Source organism: Taeniopygia guttata, chromosome 2 (assembly GCF_048771995.1).
Source record: "Taeniopygia guttata chromosome 2, bTaeGut7.mat, whole genome shotgun sequence".
Taxonomy (NCBI): Eukaryota; Metazoa; Chordata; class Aves; order Passeriformes; family Estrildidae; genus Taeniopygia; species Taeniopygia guttata.
In genome coordinates this window covers 1,550,282-1,572,422 of record NC_133026.1, presented here as the reverse complement: position 1 = coordinate 1,572,422, position 22,141 = coordinate 1,550,282, and positions in this window count along the sequence as shown.

Sequence of the window (22,141 nt, the reverse complement as noted above, 5' to 3'; positions counted from 1 at the left end):
GGTACAGTTTTTCCCCAATGCCTATTACCTATATTAAATGGTGATTTTCTATCTTTTATATGGTACATTACGTGTTACATGGGTACAGTTTTTCCCCAATGCCTATTACCTATATTAAATGGTGATTTTCTATCTTTTATATGGTACATTACGTGTTCCATGGGTACAGTTTTTCCCCAATGCCTATTACCTATATTAAATGGTGCTTTTCTATCTTTTATATGATACATTACGTGTTACATGGGTACAGTTTTTCCCCAATGCCCATTACCTATATTAAATGGTGCTTTTCTACTCTAAACCAATCTGTGAGTGCCAACATCACCAAGAACATGGAGGGAAGGAAGGAGAAAGAGGGAGGACAGGGCAGGCCCAAATCCCTCCATCTTAAAACCTCTGACCCCCATGTACAAAGTAAAAACCCCCCTGTACAGGTGTTAAAACCCCCCAGTACAATATTAAAAAATTTTCCCCTCTACTTTGTAACTACTTCTACTCTAATATCTAAACTTTTGTGACTTCTTGTTCTTCCTGCAAGGTTGGTAACTCATTCCATGGCTCAAACCCAAAATCACAGCTGTTTCCAGCTGCCTGCCAGGGTCTCAAATGCTTCTGACCTGAGCCCAGAACACCCAAAAATGTCTGAGGGACATTTTGAGTTCTGACAGGAGCTCAGTTTGAAGCAGAATTTGTTTCAAAGCATGGGAGAGTCTCCCAAGGAGCGACGGAGGCGTTGATTTAGATGAGTTAATTAATTAATTAATGGCATCAGCAATTATTTGGGAGGAGTAAAATCAATGCTAAAGGGGGAAAGGGAAGTGAGAGAGAAAAGGAGGGAAAAAATGAGTGATTTTTAAAGAATCTGGATGAAATTTTCCTTCTCCTGCTCTAGAATCTCTGAAGGATCGGACAGAGGCGTTGACTCAGATGGAAAAATCCAAGGATCCAGATGTTTATCCAGGAGCCTTTGATCTCTCAGCACGGAATGTCTCTGTTGGGATTTCAGGCCCTTCCTTGAAAATTTTGGGGCTTTTTTAGTCCTGCTTGAAATCCATTCATCCCTTTCTGGGTATTTCTGTATCCCAAAAATCACAAAAACGGAAAACCAGGAAGAAATAGAATGTCAAGATGCTCATTCCCATTCTGAGTGCCTTTTGAATTTAATTTTATTTAAAATGTATTAATCTTTAATTGTTCCAAAGTTTTTTGCCATTTCCCAGATTGGAGACCTCAAGCCAAAAATAACCACTTAAAAATTATTAAAATAATTATAATAATAATAGATTAAATTATAAATATAAATTATAATAATGTAATAAATATAATTGTAATAATAATTATTATAATTTAAAAATAATTAATGAATAAAATAGAGGAAAGGGAGAGAATGTCATTTCTTAGAATCCTACACTTGGGAACAAAGATCTCATTTGCATACAATCAGAATTAATTTGCCTTAAGGATGATGCCAATTAATTAATTAATGGCATCAGCAGTTATTTCAGAGGAGTAAAATCAAAGCTGCAGGGGGAAAGGGAAGTGAGAGAGAAAAGGAGGGGGAAAAGTAATTTTTAAAGAATTTGAGTGAAATTTTCCTCCTCCTGCTCCAGCTGTTTGGAAAGGACAGGAAATACATCCCTATTTTTAGTTAGAAATAGTAAAACAACTAAAAACTGCATATTTTATTACCAAAGTCTGCCTAATTTCAATAAAGGATTCTCATTCATGTCATAACCTATTGTTGCTAATAATATTTATTACTATAATATATATAGATAATAACAATTTTTAAACTAATAATAAATAAACCTGAATATTTCCCTGGCAATTTTTATTCCCTCTCAAAGCCCAGCACTGTTTTCTCAGGGTTTGGCCCTGAAAAAGCCCCCAGATAAAAATAACTCCTCAAGTCCATGAATGGATTTTAAAAGCTCTGGAATTACAAAGAAAATATTGGGAAAGAGGAGAAAAAAACAAAACCCAGACTCCATTCAGAAGCAGGAAAGCTGAAAAAAACCTCAAAATATTTTGATTTAATTGGCAGCGGCAGCAGGAAGAAACGTCCATAGGATTGTTCTGGTTTTCTTGGATGTAATTCCATAGGATGGAGTGAAATTTTCATGGAGTGCCAAATCGCTTTCCAGGAGTTCAGGTTTCCCAGTGGCTCTGGGAGCGTCGAAGTGGGAAAAGTTCCCCCCAAAGAGCCTCAGCAAGGAAGGAGGAGGAGGTTGGATCTGAAATTGCTGCACTTAAAAGCTCCTGAAGAGGAAAATTATGGATGAGGAGGTGCTGGAATGTGCTGAAAAATTATCCCGGCGTGTTGATGGCTTCCAGGATTGGGATTAACAATGGGGCCCTGTTGGAATTTGGAAAGGCTGGGCTTGGAGCAGCAGGAAAACAAAGGAATTCCTGTTTGCAGGGGCTGGATGGTTCCAAAAGGTAAAGTTCTTTTTCCTTATTTTGGGGGAGTTATAAATAACTCTTCTCTCCCTTGTTTGGGGAGCTTTGGCTGCAAAATTTCCCGGGAATCTGAGGCAGCACCTCAAATCCAGTTTCATTAATTACTGCGCTTTAAAAAGGTCAGGAGGGGAAGGATGGAGACGGAAAATGAAGGATATGAACACACAAATGGACAGAATTTGGGGGGAGAAAATAAAGGATGTGAACACACAAATGGACAGAATTTGGGGAGGAAAATGAAGGATGTGAACACACAAATGGACAGAATTTGGGGAGGAAATGAGGGATGTGAACACACAAATGGACAGAATTTGGGGGGGAAAATGAAGGATGTGAACACACAAATTGACAGAATTTGGGGGGGAAAATGAATGATGTGAGCACACAAATGGACAGAATTTGGGGGGGAAAATGAAGGATGTGAACACACAAATGGACAGAATTTGGGGGGGAAATGAAGGATGTGAACACACAAATGGACAGAATTTGGGGGGGAAAATGAAGGATGTGAACACACAAATGGACAGAATTTTGGGGGGGGGGAAATGAAGGATGTGAACACACAAATGGACAGAATTTGGAGGCTCGGGAATTGGGCATTTTTTAGGAACCCAGGAAAAGCTAAAACCTGTGGGACAGGGGATGTTCATCCCGGATTTTGGCTGGATAAATGAAGGATTAAAGAGAATTCTGCCTGGACACAGCCACAAACAGAGAAGGAAAAATGTCAGTACAATCTGCCCTAAACCAAAATTCCTGCTTGGATAGGACAGGGATATTTGAGATGCTCCCACTGTCCCATCACAAGAGGAGGAGATTTTCCAGCTTTGGCTCCTTCCAGAATCTCCATGGATTGTACTGAGAAGTTGAAGTTTGGGCTCTGAGCTCTTTTCCAACTCCGCGCCAACGGAGTCTGGAATTTCCCTGTTTAGAATAGGAGGGACCTGATGCTCTTCCAAAACATGGAGTGGGAATGTGACCCTGCAGCTTGTTCCTATTTTAGGGATGTTTGGCTCTTGGAGCCTCTCTTTGCCACAAAGCACCTGGAAAATGCAAATTGAGGGGTCGTGACATCATTAACAGGGGACACGCAGGTGCTGTTTTCCTGAAGGATTTCCTATCCCAACAATTTTGGGGAATTTTTTTTTTGTCTCAGGACATTTTTTTTCCTAGGATGTCCTGGTTTGCAGGAGTTTGATGTCTCCTTTGCATGAACATGGGAACAAAGTCACCGCTTGGACACCCGCTTCCAAAAAATGAAGTTTGGCTCAGTGTGTTTGTCTTCTACTTTCAGAATTTGTGTCCTCGTCACTCCCTGCTGGAATGTCCTATGGAATCTTTAAAAGCAATTTTAAGGGAAAAAAAAAAAAGGATTCTGGCAAATGGCAGTAAGAGGAGAAAACAAATTTGGAATTCAACCAAAAGAACGGGAATTATCATCCATTCTTTGACAAAATAATAAAAAAGTTGGGAAGCCAAAATCCTCAGTAAGCACAGAAATGAAGGAATATTTGCCAGGCTGCAGGAGGGTCGGAGGTGCTTTTTCACACCCTGGAGATGGAATTTTGGGATGTTTTTTTGATATTTGTGTGACTTACACCCCCATTTCCCAGGAAGGATATTCCCGGTGTTGGCAGAGCAGCGGATGAATTGAAGTCCCTGGAATTTCAGCCCCACCTGTTGGACTGCCCACCAAGAGGAGCTGCCAAGGCCTTCCCAGCAGGGTGACTAATCCATGCTGGGAACATCAGGGAGCTTTCCAGGACTTGTTTGGGAATGGCACGACCGTTGTTGGTGTCTCATGCATTTCCTGGTTGCTCCAAGTTTTTTGTATTCCTTAATAAAATTCTCCCACGTCACCCCAGCAGCTAAAAATTATCCCTGACTTTTCCCCCATGGATCGAGATTTTCTACCTCATCGTGTCATCCCTTTCCAATTCCACAGTTTGTTGTTTCCAGACAAACAGGGAGGTGGGAATGACACACACCCAGACTTGGAGCAAAGACGCTGAGAACTCAGGGTGTAGTGGCCTTTTAAATGATTTCATTTTTGGACAATATCAGGATTTTGAATTATTTTCTCTCCAGAGCTGTAAAAAAGATGACGTGCTTGATTTTCTGGGATATTCCTGAACTGCTGCTCTTCCCTTCCTGACCTGCTCAGCTTCTCCTGAGCACTGGAATTGTGTGGTCAAAGGAGAAAATGCAGGAGCAGCTTTGCTTTGGAGCTGAGCTGATGTCCACGGGTCTAAAGGAAGGATTGGAAGATCCCGAGGCCATTCCCCAATGGAATTTGGGTCATGGAGGAACTGATACGTAAGAGTTGGATGATCCTTGCTCTTCCCTGGAACTCAGGAGATTCCCTGCTTTTGATATTTTCCCATCCCACTTTGTGGTTTTCAGGAAATAATTCTGCTCCACTGTCTCAATTCCCATTATTTGCTTCGCCCGTCTCCTCTGAAGAGCTTCAGAGGAACGGCTGCAGCAGGAGTGGGACATTCCAGCAATCTTGGAATGTTGGACGTGGTCAAAGCTCAGGCAAGGAATGAAACATCAGTTTGGGAGCCAGAGGGAGCCCCGTTTAGAGCCCTTCCTTATCTCCAGAAAATCCTGGAATGGTTTGGATTGGAAGGGACCTCAAAGCCCATCCAGTCCCAGCCTGCCATGGGCAGGGACACCTTCCACTCTTCCAGGTGGATCCAAACCCTGTCCATCCTGGCCTTGGACATTTCAGGAATCCAGGGGCAGCCACAGCTGCTCTGGGAATTCCATCCCATCCCAGCCCCTCCCCACCCTCCCAGCCAGGAATTCCCTCCCAAAATCCCATCTATCCCCTACTCCTTTTCAGTTTAAAGCCATTTCCTTTTGTCCTGCACTCCAGGCCTTGTCTCAAATTTATGTGCTTTTCCAAAGAAGGGAAATTTCCCGATTTTCCCAGGATTTTGTAAATCTTTATCCCCTGCTGGTCTCGTAGGAAGGGAAAACTTTCCATGAGAAACCCATGGAATGTGATCCCTCTTTATGTCTAGTTCTGGTTGGGATGAGCGTTTGGGGCATCAATCCCTAATTTTGGAAGCACTTGGGAGAAATGGAAACACTTCCAGTGTGGGGAAAAAATCAGGAAAATGAAGAAGAGTTTTGTGCTATGAAAGTGCTTCTCAGTTAATGGATTGGAGAAGACCTTCAGGATTATCCCATTCCACGGGCAGAGGGAAATTCCACTGTCCCAGGCTGCTCCAAGCCCCATCCAACCTGGCCTTGGACACTTGCAGGGATCCAGGGGAAGCCACAACTTCTGTGGGAAAACTGCTCCAGGACCTCCCCACTCTCAAGGTTTGGAGCCTCCCAAAATGTGGAGGAAAAGACAGAAAATTCAGGAACACCAGTGAGGGGAGGGCTCTGAGCCATTGAGCTTTTTGGAGAGAGGGATGTAAAGGACATGAATATTTTAATCAGCAGATAAATGACAGCAGCAGGGGGTGTCAGGGAGGCCACGCTCTTCCCGGGATATTTCCTGTGGTTCCGTGCCCAGGAACAGCTCCAGGGCTGGTCTGACACAGCTTCAGACAAAGCTGTCAACCAGCCCACGGAAAATCCAGGGAAATTCAAGCTGGAGAGAGATAAAAATCAATGGATGTTCTCCCAAAAGAAACCCATCTTTCAGTGCTTCTCTTGAGCTGCTCTCATCTCTCATAATTCCCAAAAAAATTCCAACTTTGTAGTTCTACCCTGTCATAGACATTCCAATAATTGGCTTCCTGCAGACCCTTTGGGTCACTGGGATTTCTTTACTCTTGCTGACTTTGGAAACATTTTTTCCATCATCAAGCATTTTGTCCCAGCTGCTTATCAGGTTCTCCAGTGTCATCTGATCCCTACGGAATGGGCTGGTCTTCCTCATAAAACCATTCATTCATCAGTGGATGAATTTATTATTTTCATATTATTTTCATTTAATATGAATTTATAATTCATTCATCTTTATTTAAGATTTTTTTAATATTTAAATGCTCTGCGTTTGGACTGCGCAAAGTAAAGCTTTAGGGCAGTGTCAGAAATTGCTAATCCTGAATTTGCTACATGGAATTTTCTCCACCAGATATAAATATGGGAATATTTACCTTCACTCATATGAGGGGTGTAGGAAGAGAGGCTATTTCTTAAGGAAAAAAAAAAAAACAAAAACTAGGAAGTCTGGGATTTCAGCCTGGATATTTATTGAAGCTGGAAGGGAATCACGGAGCTGACAGAAGTTCTTACACACTTCCAAAACAAAGATTTATCCAAGACTCCGAGGATTGCTCCATCAGTATCCATTTATTTGGCTCGAGTGAGTCTCTTAATCCCTTTGCCCTCACTGGATTCCAGCCACAGAATAAAGACAATTCCATTTGTTCATTCCTTGTTTTGAAACACTGGAACACCTCTGGGCTGGAATAACCGGGAGATTGTCTCTGGATTCAGCTGGCTCCTTCCAATCCAGAAATGCTCACAGATCCATTACAAATGAACCAGGATCCTGGGGGCTTGGGAAGATCCCTGGATTTTGAGGCAGGAGGATCCAGGAACAATTCCCGAAGGAAAGTTGGGAATTAAACATTTTTTTCTTGGGAGGGAGGGGAGGGAAAGAGTTCCTGTGAGTGGATGTGAGGCATGACGTGGGACTGGGCCTCGGGGCCAGGAGCAGCACCTGGAGTGTTTGGTTTGCTCCATGATTAATTGGGAAAGGGAAAGAGAAGGGATCTTGTGTGGGAACGAAATCCATGGCCTGGAGTGTTTGGTTTGCTCTGGAATTCAGTGGGAAAGGGAAGAAAAGGGGATTGAGGATGGGAACGAATCCATGGCCTGGAGTGTTTGATTTGCTCCATAATTAATTGGGGAAGGAAAAGAGAAGGGATCATGGATGGAAAATAAATCTATGGCCTGGAGTGTTTTATTTGCTCTATAATTAATTGGGGAAGGAAAAGAGAAGGGATAATGGATGGGAAATAAATCTATGGCCTGGAGTGTTTGATTTGCTCCATGATTAATTGGGAAAGGGAACGAGAAGGGATCTTATGTGGGAACGAAATCCATGGCCTGGAGTGTTTGATTTGCACCATAATTAGGTGGGAAAGGGAAATAGATGGGATCTTGTGTAGAAACTAATTCCATGGCCTGGGGTGTTTGATTTGCTCTGGAATTTAGTGGGAAAGAGAAGAAGAGGGAATCTTGTGTAGAAACTAATTCCATGGTCCGGAGTGTTTGATTTACTCCATTTAACTGGGGAAGGGAAAGAGAAGGGATCATGGATGGGAAATAAATCTATGGCCTGGAGTGTTTGATTTTCTCCATGATTAATTGGGAAATCATGTGTAGGAACAAAATCCATGGCCTGGAGTGTTTGATTTGCTCATGAATAGTGGGAAAGGGAAGGAAAGGGGATCCTTCATGGGAATTAAATCCCATGGCCTGGCATTTGATGGTGTGGTTGCAGATCTCCAAGTCTGACCTTTCCTGTGACCTCTCTTCCAGCCCTTTGTCCATCCTGCCTGGGAGAAGCTGCTGGATCCAAGATTCTCTCGGCTCCACAGCCATCCCACCACTCTCCTTTTCCACCAGGGTCACATGTGGAAGTGCAGAGGAATTCAGGACCCTCTGGTCCTGCAGGTTGTTACCCCATTTCCTCCTCGAGTTTTCGGGATCCTCCTTCTCCTCTTTCCCATTGCCCTGAGTCCTCTTCCATGCTGGGAGACATCACCCTGCTCCCAACACATCCCAAAAATTTCTTCACCAACTGCATTTCCCTTTGCTCTGGATGAAAAATTCCTCCTTTCTCCCTGTTTGCATCTCAGATCCCCTCCCATAAAAAGAGAAGGAATCCTTGTACTGGGGAGTATGGGAGGAATGCATAGACTTGTACCAAAACATTTAGGAATTATGGAATTTTGTCTTCCCTTTTTCCTGATTCCATCGCCTTGAAGCTTCCTCAGGGTTCTCATTGTCCCACTGCTCCTCTCCTTCCTTCTCTTTCCCTGGCAAATCCCCATTCCCTCTTTCCAGGCATTCCCATCTGTGGCAGCAGCAGTTGGAAAAGCCCCCAAATATTTCCCCCCCACCCAGGACCCTCTTTCCTCCCCTTTTCCTCTCCTTTGCTGCAGCTCCCAGAATATTTCTAAATTTTTAGCTTCCAGCAAGAATAAACTGCATCCATCCTCTGGAAGCAGATACGGAGTCAATTCCAAAGGGTTCTTCAGTTCCTATTTATAAATCAGCAAGGATTTATTATTATTGTAATCATCATTTTTATTCCTGGGCTTGGACAAACACAGGGAAGCGTGGCCCTGTTTGTGTGGATTTGCTGTCCTGGAATATTTCGGGTGTCGTTTGCAAATCCAATCCCAACAGCAGCAGGAAAACAAGGAAGCCCAATTAGGAGTGGAGTCAGGCTGGAGTTTTGTTGCCGTTGGCCAGCAGGTTTGGATGGGAGCTCCAGCCAAGAGGATATCTGATCCAGATGAAAGTCTCACTTCCAGCACCTAAAAAAAGGCCCGGACCGCTCTGTGTGCGCAGGGATTTTTCCCTCAAGAAAACCCATGTGTTTTCCCAGGGGATTCCAAGCCTTGTGCTCTCACTCCTGTGACAGGAACAAAACTCAGCTCGTTTCCCTGCTCCTGGCACGGCTCGGGGAGAAACCCTCCAGGCTCTGCTTGGAACCAGGATCCCCCGTCCTCCTTCCCAGCCGCCCATTTTTTCCGCCCGGAGTGACCTGAGAGGAACTTCCCTGGAGCTGCTGTTTTCCTGCTTCCTGAGCTCCTGGCAGGCTGGCAGGGGCTCGAGTTAGGCTGGGACACAAAATCTGGAGTAAAATTCCAAGCTGTGCAGCTCGGAGCAGAGGCTGAATTCCAGTAGCCGTCCTTCAGACCAGGAATCTTTTCCCTTTAAGATGAATCTGCTTCCAAAGCACTCAAAGCTGCTTCAAGGCACAGACTGAAGGATCCAAGACCCAGAATATGGGACCGAGTTACCATCCCATTTCAGGGAAGTTTCACTCCCCACAACTCCCTGAAGGGAGGCTGTAGCAAGGCAGGGATCGGGCCTTGCTCCCAGGGAACAGGGACAGGAGGAGAGGGAATGGCCCCAGGCTGGGCCAGAGGAGGCTCAGCTTGGACACCAGGAGGAATTTCTCCATGGAAAAGGTGGTCAGGACTTAGGATTGCCCAGGGAGGTTTGGAGTTCCCACCCCTGGAGGTGTCCCAGGAATTCCTGGACGTGGCACTCAGTGCTCTGGTGATCCCATAGGTTTGGGATTCCACCCTTCAATCTTGAAGCTTGGGAAAGATCTCCAAAGTCCAGCCTTCAAATCCCACCATGCCCAGGGAAATCTTTCCTGCCCAAGCAGCCTCGGTCCTGGTGCAAAAGGAAATTCATTGGATAAGGAGCAACTTCTTGGCCATAGAGTGGAAGGAGTTGGGTTTTCCAAATATTCCATTATTTTTTTCACTGGAATTCTTGTGGCTTCCACTCAGGACTGTGATCTCCTCATGCCAGGTACAACACAACTGTTCAGATTTCGTTGTCCAGAGAAATGGTGGATGCCTGGAAGTGCCCAAGGCCAGGTTGGATGGGGCTTGGAGCAAGCTGGGATAGTGGGACTTGTCCCTGCCCACTGGATGAGCTTTGAGGTCCTGTCCATCCCAAACTATTCCAGGATTCCAAAATAATCCAATGCTTAATATATACAATATAGAAACCCAAAGATTCTATAAATTTCTGGATGTAATTCCTGCAGTGACAGTTTTCCTGGGAGCTCAGTGCTCCAAAGGATCAATGGATAGGAATGCTCAGGATTTTTCTACCTCAACAATTTCTGCGCTGAAAATTCCTGTAAGATTGAATTACTCTGGGGAATGAGGGAAATTATCAATGTCTGATTGATAAATCACATCCTAAAAATTTCACTTTGCTGCTTAGGTGTGAAGGATTTAATTCCATAACATTGTCCTATGAATTGAAGGCTTTATGGGAATTATAGTGGAAATTTTGTGGGATGAGTGGCCTGGAAGCCTTTGCTCCCCATGTGCTCATTCTAAGGCACGGATTCTTTCACAGGGAATGACTTGGGGCATGACAAGAGATGTAATTTGGCCATAAAACTTTCATCCTACAAAAGAAACAAGATTCCAGTCCCTCTGGGGGCTCCAGCTCTCCCACACCACATCAGAGAACCGGAGTTTGATGAGGAAAAACCCCAAACAAAGCCCTTTTCAACACGTCGAAGTAGAACATTTTAATTTCAGGGCGGTTAAAATGTTCCTCTTCCAGTGAATTACAGAGACAAAACAGTGGGAGATTTTTTTTCACTGGAATTCCTCACATTTTCTATCCCACAAAAAAAACATGGCAAAGACTCGATGTTTTGGGATGATCGTGGCTCCGAGCAAAGAGAGGGTGGAGAATTCCAAATCTCTGCTGCAGAAGTCACTAAATGACAATAATGCAGAATGATCCATGGGCTGGAAGGGATTCATCCCTAGGGATTCACACCATTCCCACTGAACAATGGAAGGACCATTTTGGTGCCTTTTCCTACAGAAAGGAGCTGTCTGGTGCCGCCAAATATCCCAGGAAATGATCGGCAAAGATGGGAATGGGCCTGGATTCTTCTCCCCCATAAATATTTGTAATCTAAACACAGATTCAAAGTGGGAAGGGATTTAAGCTGAAGCAGGGTGGGTTAGGATGGGAAATTGGGAAGGAATTCTTCCCGTGAAGTTTTGGGTGCCCCTGGATCCCTGGAAATGTCCAAGGCCGGGTTGGATGGGGCTTGGAGCAAGATGGGATAGTGGGAGGTGTCCCTGGAATGGGGGAACAGGAGCATCTTTAAGATCCCTTCCCACCAAAACCACCCTGGAATTCTGGGATTCTATAAAACACAGTTATTATTATTATTATTATTATTATTATTATTATTATTATTATTACTATTATTATTATTATTATTATTATTATTATTGTTGTTGTTGTTGTTGTTGTTGTTGTTGTTGTTGTTGTTGTTGTTATATTATATCTATTATATTATATTATATTATATTATATTATATTATATTATATTATATTATATTATATTATATTATATTATATTATATTTATTATATTATATTTATTATATTATATTTATTATATTATATTATTTTTATCATATTATTTTTATTATATTATATTATATTTATTATATTATATTTATTATATTATATTATTTTTATTATAATTTCTTCGGGGAAAAAATGATAGCAAATAAGAAGTGAATCCTGCAAATTGTCAGGATTCCTCTTTGCAGAGCCAAGAATTTGGGATCCTCCCTGAGATAAATAAGAACAACCCATGTGTTGTTTATTTCCGGAACCTGAACTTATCCGGGGATATTCATCCAGTGGGATAAGAACTTGGTAAGGAACCATCTCTGATTTTCAATGGACGACTGGAAGGGAGTTTATTCAAACTCTCATTCCAGGGAGAGGAGGTTGTGGGTGTTGTTTAATTGCCACAAATTAATTCCCTTGCTCCACTGATTATCAGGGGCTGTAAGTCAAGGCAGCCCAATGATTTCCAAGAAATCTGATGGATCCGTGGATTTTTGGATTGAATAGGCAGCTTGGAACCTTTATTTATTTATTTATTTATTTAGCCCAGATCCTAAATCCCACCTGGAATACCAGGGAATTCCCAAAACCCTGTGGAAGGGAGGTCACTCCCCACCAGAATTGCTTTAACACCTTTTCACAAATAATGGGGCCGAGAGTTCAGCATCCAAAGGGGGTCGGATTTCCCTTCCCAATCCCTCTTAATTCCCTGGGGGAATCTGCAGAGGAAACACCCCCTGGGCTCCACATCCCTTGTTGGAAGGGTGAGGAATGTGGATCCAAGGAATATCCGTTGAGCACTTGCTGGATGTTGATGGGATCCACCCCACGTTTATCCATAACAATTCCTGGATGCTTCCAGCAATGGAATTCTGTGGAATACTGCAGTGATTTGGGCCTGGATTTCAATCCCAACTGGCTTTGAAAAGGGAAATAAATCCCAGAAACCCAATCAAAAGCCTTTACCTGATGAACCTGGAGTTCCTGATAACAATTCCACATGAAATAGGGAATGATGGATAATAGGGAGCAGCCCAGTTCCTCGGGATAATGCCAAAGGCAGCCACGAGTGAGGAAAACATCCTGATCGTGTTTCTTCTGTGACTTTTCCAGAGCAGCTGGTGCCAAAGGAGAGAGAAAAAACAAGGAAAAAAATTGAAAAGTGGAAGGGAGGGAGAAATTAAAAAGCAGAAACTTTGGAATTGTTCTACACCGGGGAATTCAGGGAAAACGGTTTTCCCATGTGGATGAGGAACGGGTGGGTCAGATCCAAGCCTTGCTGGAGTCAATGGAGAGATTCCCTTTGACTTGGGAGGCTCTGGATCAGCCTCAGAATTCCCATAAGGATGACTAAGCCAGGCCTGGCTCCTGGGATGCCTTAGGCCAGACGGAGCCAAGGAAAACCTGCTCCTCTCAAGAGCACTTTTGTTTCCATGAGGCCGCTGGAAGTGACACCTGGAATGATGTCCTGGAGCCCCGGGCTCTCTGCCACGGCACAATCCCATGGGAAATAATTTCTGGACACAGGGATCCATACAAGTACCCGGGAATCCAGCGCCACGTCCCCTCAGCTGAGTGTCTGTGACAGCAGGAGGTGCCCAGGCATGTTTGGGATGGACATTCCCATTTTATTCTCCTCCCTCACCCACGGGACTGCAGAAATAACGAGAAGTTCACAACCAATGCCACTTTTGAATTCCCCATCATTTTTCTCCTGCATGAAACTTCTCCCTCAGCCCAGAAACGGAAGAATTGCAGGAATATTTGTGGGGAATAAATAACTTCAGTCCTTTTCCATCGTGCTTTTGGGAATGAGGTTTTTATGGCACTCGGGAATCAGTGTTGGGATTATTTTGAGTCTGTGCTGCAGCCAAGAACATGAGATAGGACAGATTAAAGGGATCGAGGGCAGCCCAGTTCCAGCCAGCTCGGGAAGGAAGAGTTTGGGCTGATCCCTGTTCCTCCTCAGAATTCCCAAAGGGATTTTTTAAGGAGCCACTGGTGCTCTCCATTTGTAACAGAAGCTGCTGGTCCCAGACTCCCGATTTAGGGACACTTTGGAATTCCTGTGTTTGCCACAGATTCCAAACAGTCACTGCAGAAAGGGAGGGTTTGGGAGGTGGAAAATATTCCAAATTCTGGGATTCAAGGAGAGAGAGTGGGTTTTTTATATGGGAAGAGAAAGAGAGGACAAGGGGAACAGATTTAAACTGAAAGAAGGGGAATTTCCATGGGATTTTGGGAAGAAATTCTTCCCTGGGAGAGTGGAGAGGGACTGGGGTGGAATTCCCAAAGCTGCGGCTGCCCCTGGATCCCTGGAAGTGTCCAAGGGCTGGTTGGAGCACCCTGGGGGACTGGAAGGTGTCTCTTCCCCCTTGGATTTTTTCCAAGGTTCTTTCCCACCCAAACCATTCCAGGATTCCCAGAATAGATGGAATTTTACCTGCAGGAAGCTCAAATCCCAGGCCCCACTTCCAAAGGGTTTTGATGTCACCACCCCCACCTTGTTGGAGCTGCACAAAGCAAGTGCTGGGAATATTTTCCTCTCCGTATTCCAAGTTTCTCCCTATGGATTCTTCATTTCTGACCTTAAATCCTGGTGTTGATGCCACCAGGAGTAATGGAAAAATGCATTCCAAACTTTTTTATTGGGAAAAAACAGCAAGTCCAAAGCAAACCCCCAGTTTTGCATGTGTGTGTTTTTTTGGGAATGAAGGAAGAGGGACAATTATCCCCACTCTGGTTTTTTTTTTTTTTTGGAAGCAGGAATAACTTGTTAGGATCACCCAGGAAATGGAAAGACATGGAAATGGTTGGAAAATCCATTGCTGTCAGTTCGGGGCGTGAATAAATAGAAAGAAAAGGAAAGAAACCAAAACTGCTCCTTTGGCATCCTGATCCCTGTAGGAATTTTTAGCTGAGTTGGATGTCTGAGGGGAAAACAGGGAATTGCACCTGGAATTGTGGTGTCAGCAGGGAATTGTGCCTGGAATTGTGTGGAGAGCAGGGAATTGCACCAGGAATTGCAGGGATAGCAGGGAATTTCACCTGGAATTTTGCAGAGAGCAGGGAATTGCACATGGAATTGCAGGGAGAGCAGGGAATTGCACCTGGAATTGCAGGGAGAGCAGGGAATTGCACCTGGAATTTCAGAGAGAGCAGGGAATTGCACCTGGAATTTTGCAGAGAGCAGGGAATTGCACCTGGAATTGCAGGGAGAGCAGGGAATTATGCCTGGAATTGTGGCATCAGCTGAGAGAACAGGGAATTGCACCTGGAACTACAGGGAAACAGGGAATTCCACCTGGAATTGTGGCATGAGCTGGGAGAGCAGGGAATTGCACCTGGAATTGCGGTGTCAGCAGGGAAATGTGCCTGGAATTGCATGGAGAGTAGGGAAATGCGCCTGGAATTGCGCAGAGAGCAGGGAATTGCACCTGGAATTGTGGGGAGAGCAGAGAATTGGACCTGGAATTGTGGTCGCAGTGGGGAATTGAGCCGGGAATTGCAGGGAGAGCAGGGAATTGCACCTGGAATTGCAGAGAGAGCAGGGAATTGCACCTGGAATTTTGCAGAGAGCAGGGAATGGCACATGGAATTGCAGGGAGAGCGGGGAATTGCACCTGGAATTTTGCAGAGAGCAGGGAATTGCACATGGAATTGCAGGGAGAGCAGGGAATTGCACCTGGAATTTTGCAGAGAGCAGGGAATGGCACATGGAATTGCAGGGAGAGCGGGGAATTGTGCCTGGAATTGTGGCATCAGCTGGGAGAGCAGGGAATTGCACCTGGAATTGTGGTGTCAGCAGGTCAGGGAGGGATGTGGCTGGAAAATGGGATGGCTCCTTGGGATCCCTGGAGATAAATGACCTGTCCTGAGCCTGGGGCAGGGAATTCTGGAATGGGCTGGATTGAAGGGATTTTGAGGACCATCCATCCCCACTCCTGCCACAGCAGGGACACCTTCCACTATCCCAGGCTGGAATTATTTGGAATTTGCCTTTCCTCAATTCCATCTCTCTTGTGTAAGTCCTCATGGTGAGTATCCCGTTTTTATTCCAATTAACAGTTCCTGTTTCCATCAGTTTTTGATCCCCCAGATAATCAGGATCCATTAATTCCAACCCCATGGGCAAGGAGACCTCCCACTATCCCAGGTTGTTCCAAACCCCATCCAGCCTGGCCCTGGACACTTCCAGGGATGGGGGATCCAAGGACAACCATCACCACCTTCAGCACAGTTCCAGAGCCAAGGTGGAAACCTTCCAATGGGAAATTGCTTTTCCTGCTCCTCTCCCATTGTTCCTGCAATCTCCCCCTCTTTTCCTGGGATTTGGACATCCTTGTGCTTTCTGTTGGAAAACTTCTTCTTCCCAACACAGGAGGAACCTCTGGAGTTCCCAGGAATGTCAGCAGCTCATCACAATAATGCTTTTTATATTCAGTTTATTTCTTCCCAATCCTTTCCCCGGCAGCTTTCTGGCATTGGGATTTTTTCCTTCAACGAGAAAAATCCTGAAAAAAAAAAAAAAAAAAAAGGAAAAATAAAAGAGTTGGGGCCAAGTGTTGCAATGCAAAGGTCAAGTGCATGGAAGTGTGAAAATTCCCGAAGAAGCCAAGGTGCTGCTGGGCCATGGCAGCTCCGGGAGCCAAACTGGATCCGAGCACACGGAGCTAACGTCACCCACGGACTCTTGGAATTCGGGAGGGCTGGGATGAGCTCAGGCTCACTGTGGTTCTTTCCCAGGCTGGGATTTATGAGGCTCTGCTCCAAACTCCTCCTTCCAGACACTTGGAAAATTGGTGTTGTTCCCAAGGTTTAGGGTTGGAGTAGGGAATTAATGCCACAGCAGAGGAGATTTTTATTCCCCCCAAAAAGATTGTTTTCTGGGAGAAGGCAGAATGTGCATCCCAAACTAATGGTAATTCTTCCCTGGGAGTCGAAAATGCAAAAATTCCGGAAAATGAAATATATTTCAAATTCCTGTCTTTATTTTTTGGTTTAAATTCCAAATAATTTGATCCTTAATAAAATTCCAGGAAAGAGCCAAATTTGAAAGAGATACCAGATAATCCACAAGGCTTTGCTTTGCCAAAGTCTTTCTTCGCTGCTCTCTCACTATCCCAAATTTGTTTGCAAACTGTCAATGAGTTGGAAAAAAAAGATATTTCAAGAAGTGTTCTGATCTTTGCTCCTCAAATTCGTGGAATAAACCAGTCTGGATCCTCTGGATGCATCCCTTGGTGATGTTTTTCTAACAAGGGGGGATTTTTTTTGCCAAAATCTGCAGTTTTTCTGCTTTGCTGTCCTTGGTCTTCCTCCAACTCTACCCAGAATTTCATCCTATGGAGGATTTTCCCAGAATAAAGAAGATTTTTCATAATTCCTTGACAATTCCTGATGCCTCCCTATCAGTTCCAATTGATCTAATAATAGATTTTAAAAATATTCCTCCTTTTGCCTTTTTCCAGCTTTCCTGCCACCAATTTCTTTTGCTGGCACTGGAGGAGAAAAAAATGAGGAAAGGAGAAAAAAATGGGGAAAAAAATTCCATTGGTCTCGAGACCAAAAAGAGAAATAAGGATATGAACACAAAACACTGAAATACTCCCTTCGGAAAGAACATTTTCATTTTTTGAGCTGTTTGTAAGGAAAAAACTCACATTGATTCCAGGGAATGATGCTCATGCCCAATCCCAGGAGCTTCAAAACCTCAGGAAATCACAAAAACATTATTTCTCCCTCAAATCCAAGCAATGGCATTAATAGTCCCTGGAATTTGCAACCTGCTCTCTCCTGCTCTATTTTGGCCCTTTTTTCCACTCCATTTGTTCCCAAATTTCTGCCTCCAGCACCTGTTCTCCATTAAAAGCCTTTCCAAACAAACATTCCCAGGGCTGACACCAGGGAAAACATGGAGCTGAATGTTCTGCTCCATTAACGTTCCTGACGGGATGATGTCCTTTGTGTTTTGGGCATTGCTTTTAATGGTCCGTTAAGGATGGAGCAACCTGGGAGTTGGATCACCCTGGAATTTCAAAAACAAGGAATTCAAAAATCCCTTTTTTTCTCCTCTCCTGCTGCAAAGTTGAGGCTGTGGAATTTAACCCTTGGAAATGAGGGGGTTTTAATTGATGGCTTTTACTCTCAGGGAACTTTGAGAGCGATTTTCCACTAGGAAAAAAAAATAGGAGGAGGGAAATGTGGAAAAAAACACTGGGAGAGGACATAAAACTCGCTCAGCTGTGAAGGGGGAATCAGGGTGGTTCCATTGAATCCCTCAAAATGGGAGCTGGATTTCAGGGATGCAGCTCAGGCTCTAAATTTACTCTGGGGGGGGATCCTAATGATGCAGGAAAAGAATCCTCAGCACATCCATGGGGTTGCAAATATCCAGGTTTGGAATCCAGTTCCATTCTGCAGCTGATCCATGGGGAGGAAATGCAGGATCCCATAAAAATGCCACTGGGGGCTCTGTCAGTGCCATGGAACTCAGTGCTTGGAACTGTCCCACATTCAGGGAGGTAGAGTGGGAAAATATCTCCTGTGGGAAGCTGCAGGATTTCTGGGAATTGTTAATCCAGGAAGGATTGGCTGAATTCTGCAGGACTCCATTCACGGAATTCCAGCTTGGGTTTTATGGGAATGTGCACAAACATCTTTATCCTGGGGACATTCCTAGACTGGAGCTCAACCCTTGAAGGGTCCAGGTTGGACAGGGCTGGGAGCAACCTGGGATTGTGGCAGGTATCCCTCAGATGCTGGAATTCACAGAATTCACAGAATTCACAGAATGAGCAGGTTGGAAGAGACCTTCAAGCTCATCAAGTCCACCCCAGCCCCAACACGTCAACCCAACCCTGGCACCCAGTGCCACATCCAGGCTTTGTTAAACACACCCAGGGATGGGGACTCCACCACCTCCCCGGGCAGCCATTCCAGAACTTTATCACCTTTCTGTGAAAAACCTTTTCCTGATATCCAACCTAAACTTCCCTTGGTGCAGCTCGAGGCTGTGTGCTCTGGTTCTGTCAGTTCCTGGAGACAGAGCCCAGCCCCAGCTGAGCACAGCCACCTTTCAGGAGCTGTGGGGAGTGCTGAGGTCACCCCTGAGTGTCCTTTTCTCCAGGCTGGGCACCCCCAGCTCCCTCAGGGGTTCCTCACAGGGTTTGTGTTCCCAGCCCCTCTCCAGCCTCGTTGTCCCCTCTGGATGTGTCCCAATGTCCTTCTCAAGCTGAGGGGCCAGAGCTGGGCACAGCCCTCGAGGTGTGCCCTCACCAGTGCCCAGCACAGGGGCAGAATGACCTCCCTGCTCCTGCTGGCCTCACCATTCCTGATCCAGGCCAGGAGCCGATGGCCTTTGGCCACCAGGGCACACTGCTGGCTCATGTCCAGCCTGCTGGCCACCAGGTCCCTCTCTGCCTGGGCACTGTCCAGCCACACCGTCCCCAGCTGGAACGGGGTTATGGTGGCAAAAACACAGGGCTGGGAACTTGGATTTGTTAAACTTCATCTTGTTAGACTTGGCCCATCCATCCAACCCTTCCAGGTCTCCCTGCAGAGCCATCCTACTGTCCAACAGATGGACACTGCTCCCAGCTCGGTGTTGTCCGCAGATTTACTGATGAAGGTTCAATCCCTCATCCATATCATCAATAAAAACATTGAACAGAGTTGACCCCAGCACAGAGCCCTGAGGGACACCACTGGTGACTGAATTCCAGGATCTTTATGCTCCCCTTCCAACCCAAACAATTCTGGGAATCTCTGGCTCATCGAGGGCGGTTGGGAGATGGAGTCACCAACATGGAAATGGATCCTTGGAAGGCTCAGAGATCCTCCAGCGTCTGATCCTTGGAATCCATGGATATGGAGACAGGACTGTGATGTTCTAAAGGTTTGAAAGGCAGGAGCTGAACCTGGCAGGGCTTTTTTGGATATTGTGGTTGGGAATGTCACACCTGAACTTTCCTTTTTTTTTTTTTTTTTTTTTTGGGAAACCAGGAATAAGGAACTGTTTGTAGGAGCTACAAACAAAACCAGAAATTCCTGTTTGTCTTTATCCCACTGCAGCCCAGCCCTGGAGGGGCTTGCAGAGAGGTTTTTGGGATTTATTGATTAAAAAGAAGCCCAGAGGTAAAATGGGATTGCAAAAATTAACCATGGGATACGCACCATAGGGTGGAAGATCTGTGGTGATAAATGTTGGATAAAAGGAGAAAAGAGCCTGGAAATGGAAGTTTGGGGAGATTCTGGGAGAGCTGGGAATTAACCATGGAATATCCAGCATGAGGGCAGAACTGCGGTGATGAGTTCCAGGTTGAGGGAGAAAAAAGTGGGGAAATGGAAGATTTTTTCGGTTATGGGAGAGTTGGGAATTAACCACGGGATTCCCACCATGGGGTGGAAGATCTATGGTGATAAATGTTGGATAAAAGGAGAATATTTTCCAGCCTTGGAGACACTCCGTGCTCATCCATCTGGCCACATCTCCCACAGGCTTTTCCTTTTTTATCCCTGTTGTTTGCTGTTCCTTTTGCTCCTGGAGGGATTTGTGGGAAGTCCCAGGGAAAAGGATCTGTCCCGTGTTTATCCAGGGAAAGTTGGGATGGGCCGAGCACGTTCCCCTCTGGCAACAATTCCCAGCCCAACCACAGCCAACCTGGCCCTGCTGGTGGCAGCGGGGACAGGCTGGAGAAGCATTTTTGGGATTTTTCGGGAGCTGTTTTCCTTGGCTGTGCTGCCCTGGCTCCAGACTCTTCCCGTCTTCCTGAGGTTTTGGGATAATTTATGGATTATCTGTGTCAGAATTGAGGCTCCTCCAGGGAATTGAGGCTTGCTGGAGTCAGCAGAAGGGAGGGGGATGGAGGAAAAAACAGCCTGGAGGTCCCAGCTCCACAATGCAGCTCCTTGGAAAATTCCAGCGCCCCATTATCCCACAGCAGTTCCTGGGATAGATGGGATTTTTTGGGATTTTATGGGATTTTATGGGATTTTATGGGATTTTATGGGGATTTTATGGGATACAGGCAAGTTCTTTTTGCCACTTTGCTTTAAAGAAGAAGAGCTGAACAGATCTGCGTAAGGAATTTTGGGGAATTCCAGGAATTTCTGTGTTAAAAACTGGGATTTGAGCTCAAATCACCAATTCCTGAAGAAGTCATTTGGAGTTCTTTAATCCGCAGTGGAGGGAAAAACAGGGATTCTAAGGGGTGATTAATCCCTGAATTAAAAAAAAAAAAAAAAAAAAAAAAAAAGGAAAATGGAATAGGTCAGCTGAGAAGAATTAATCCTGGGATCAGTTCTTGGAAAAAAAAAAAAAACTGTAGATTTTTTAGGAGGAAATTCAGGTTTAAAATTAGGAGGAATTTTGGCAACAAAATAATAAAAAAAATTGTGCTGTCAGAGAAAGTTGTTGGAAAGGTAAAAATATTTCAGGGAGATACAGATGGATTAATTAATTTATTATATAATTAATATACCACTTCACAAGGAATTAATAAATACAAATGTAGCCCTTGGGGGAAAAGGATTTTTAATGAAGAACTAATTAAATTATTGATTTATATTGATTTATCTCCTTGTGAATAGCACCGGGAAAATATTAAAATATTAAAATATTAAAATATTAAAATATTAAAATATTAAAATATTCACTTTCCTTTGGATAAAAAAATTCCCAAACTTCACTCCCTGCTGTAATCCGGGCTGGGATGGGATTAAAGAGAGGGCAATTAAATTCCAGCCAATATTCCTGGCTCCATCTCCATGCGGGAGTGGTGTGGCAATGGAAATTCCTGCTGGAATGTGCAGGAAGGAAAGGGAAAAAGGGGGAAAAGGGGGGAAAATGAGGGAAAGGGGGAAAATGGGGGAAAAGGGAAGGGAAGGGAAGGGAAGGGAAGGGAAGGGAAGGGAAGGGAAGGGAAGGGAAGGGAAGGGAAGGGAAGGGAAGGGAAGGGAAGGGAAGGGAAGGGAAGGGAAGGGAAGGGAAGGGAAGGGAAGGGAAGGGAAGGGAAGGGAAGGGAAGGGAAGGGAAGGGAAGGGAAGGGAAGGGAAGGGAAGGGAAGGGAAGGGAAGGGAAGGGAAGGGAAGGGAAGGGAAGGGAAGGGAAGGGAAGGGAAGGGAAGGGAAGGGAAGGGAAGGGAAGGGAAGGGAAGGGAAGGGAAGGGAAGGGAAGGGAAGGGAAGGGAAGGGAAGGGAAGGGAAGGGAAGGGAAGGGAAGGGAAGGGAAGGGAAGGGAAGGGAAGGGAAGGGAAGGGAAGGGAAGGGAAGGGAAGGGAAGGGAAGGGAAGGGAAGGGAAGGGAAGGGAAGGGAAGGGAAGGGAAGGGAAGGGAAGGGAAGGGAAGGGAAGGGAAGGGAAGGGAAGGGAAGGGAAGGGAAGGGAAGGGAAGGGAAGGGAAGGGAAGGGAAGGGAAGGGATATTCCATATTTAATCCGATTTTCTGGTTATTCCCTGGCACATCCTGGGTCAGTCTGTGCTCTCTTTTCCATCCTCTGTGAGAAGGACCTGACCTGCTCAGTCATCCTCAACCATTTGTATCCCGATAATTCCAATTCT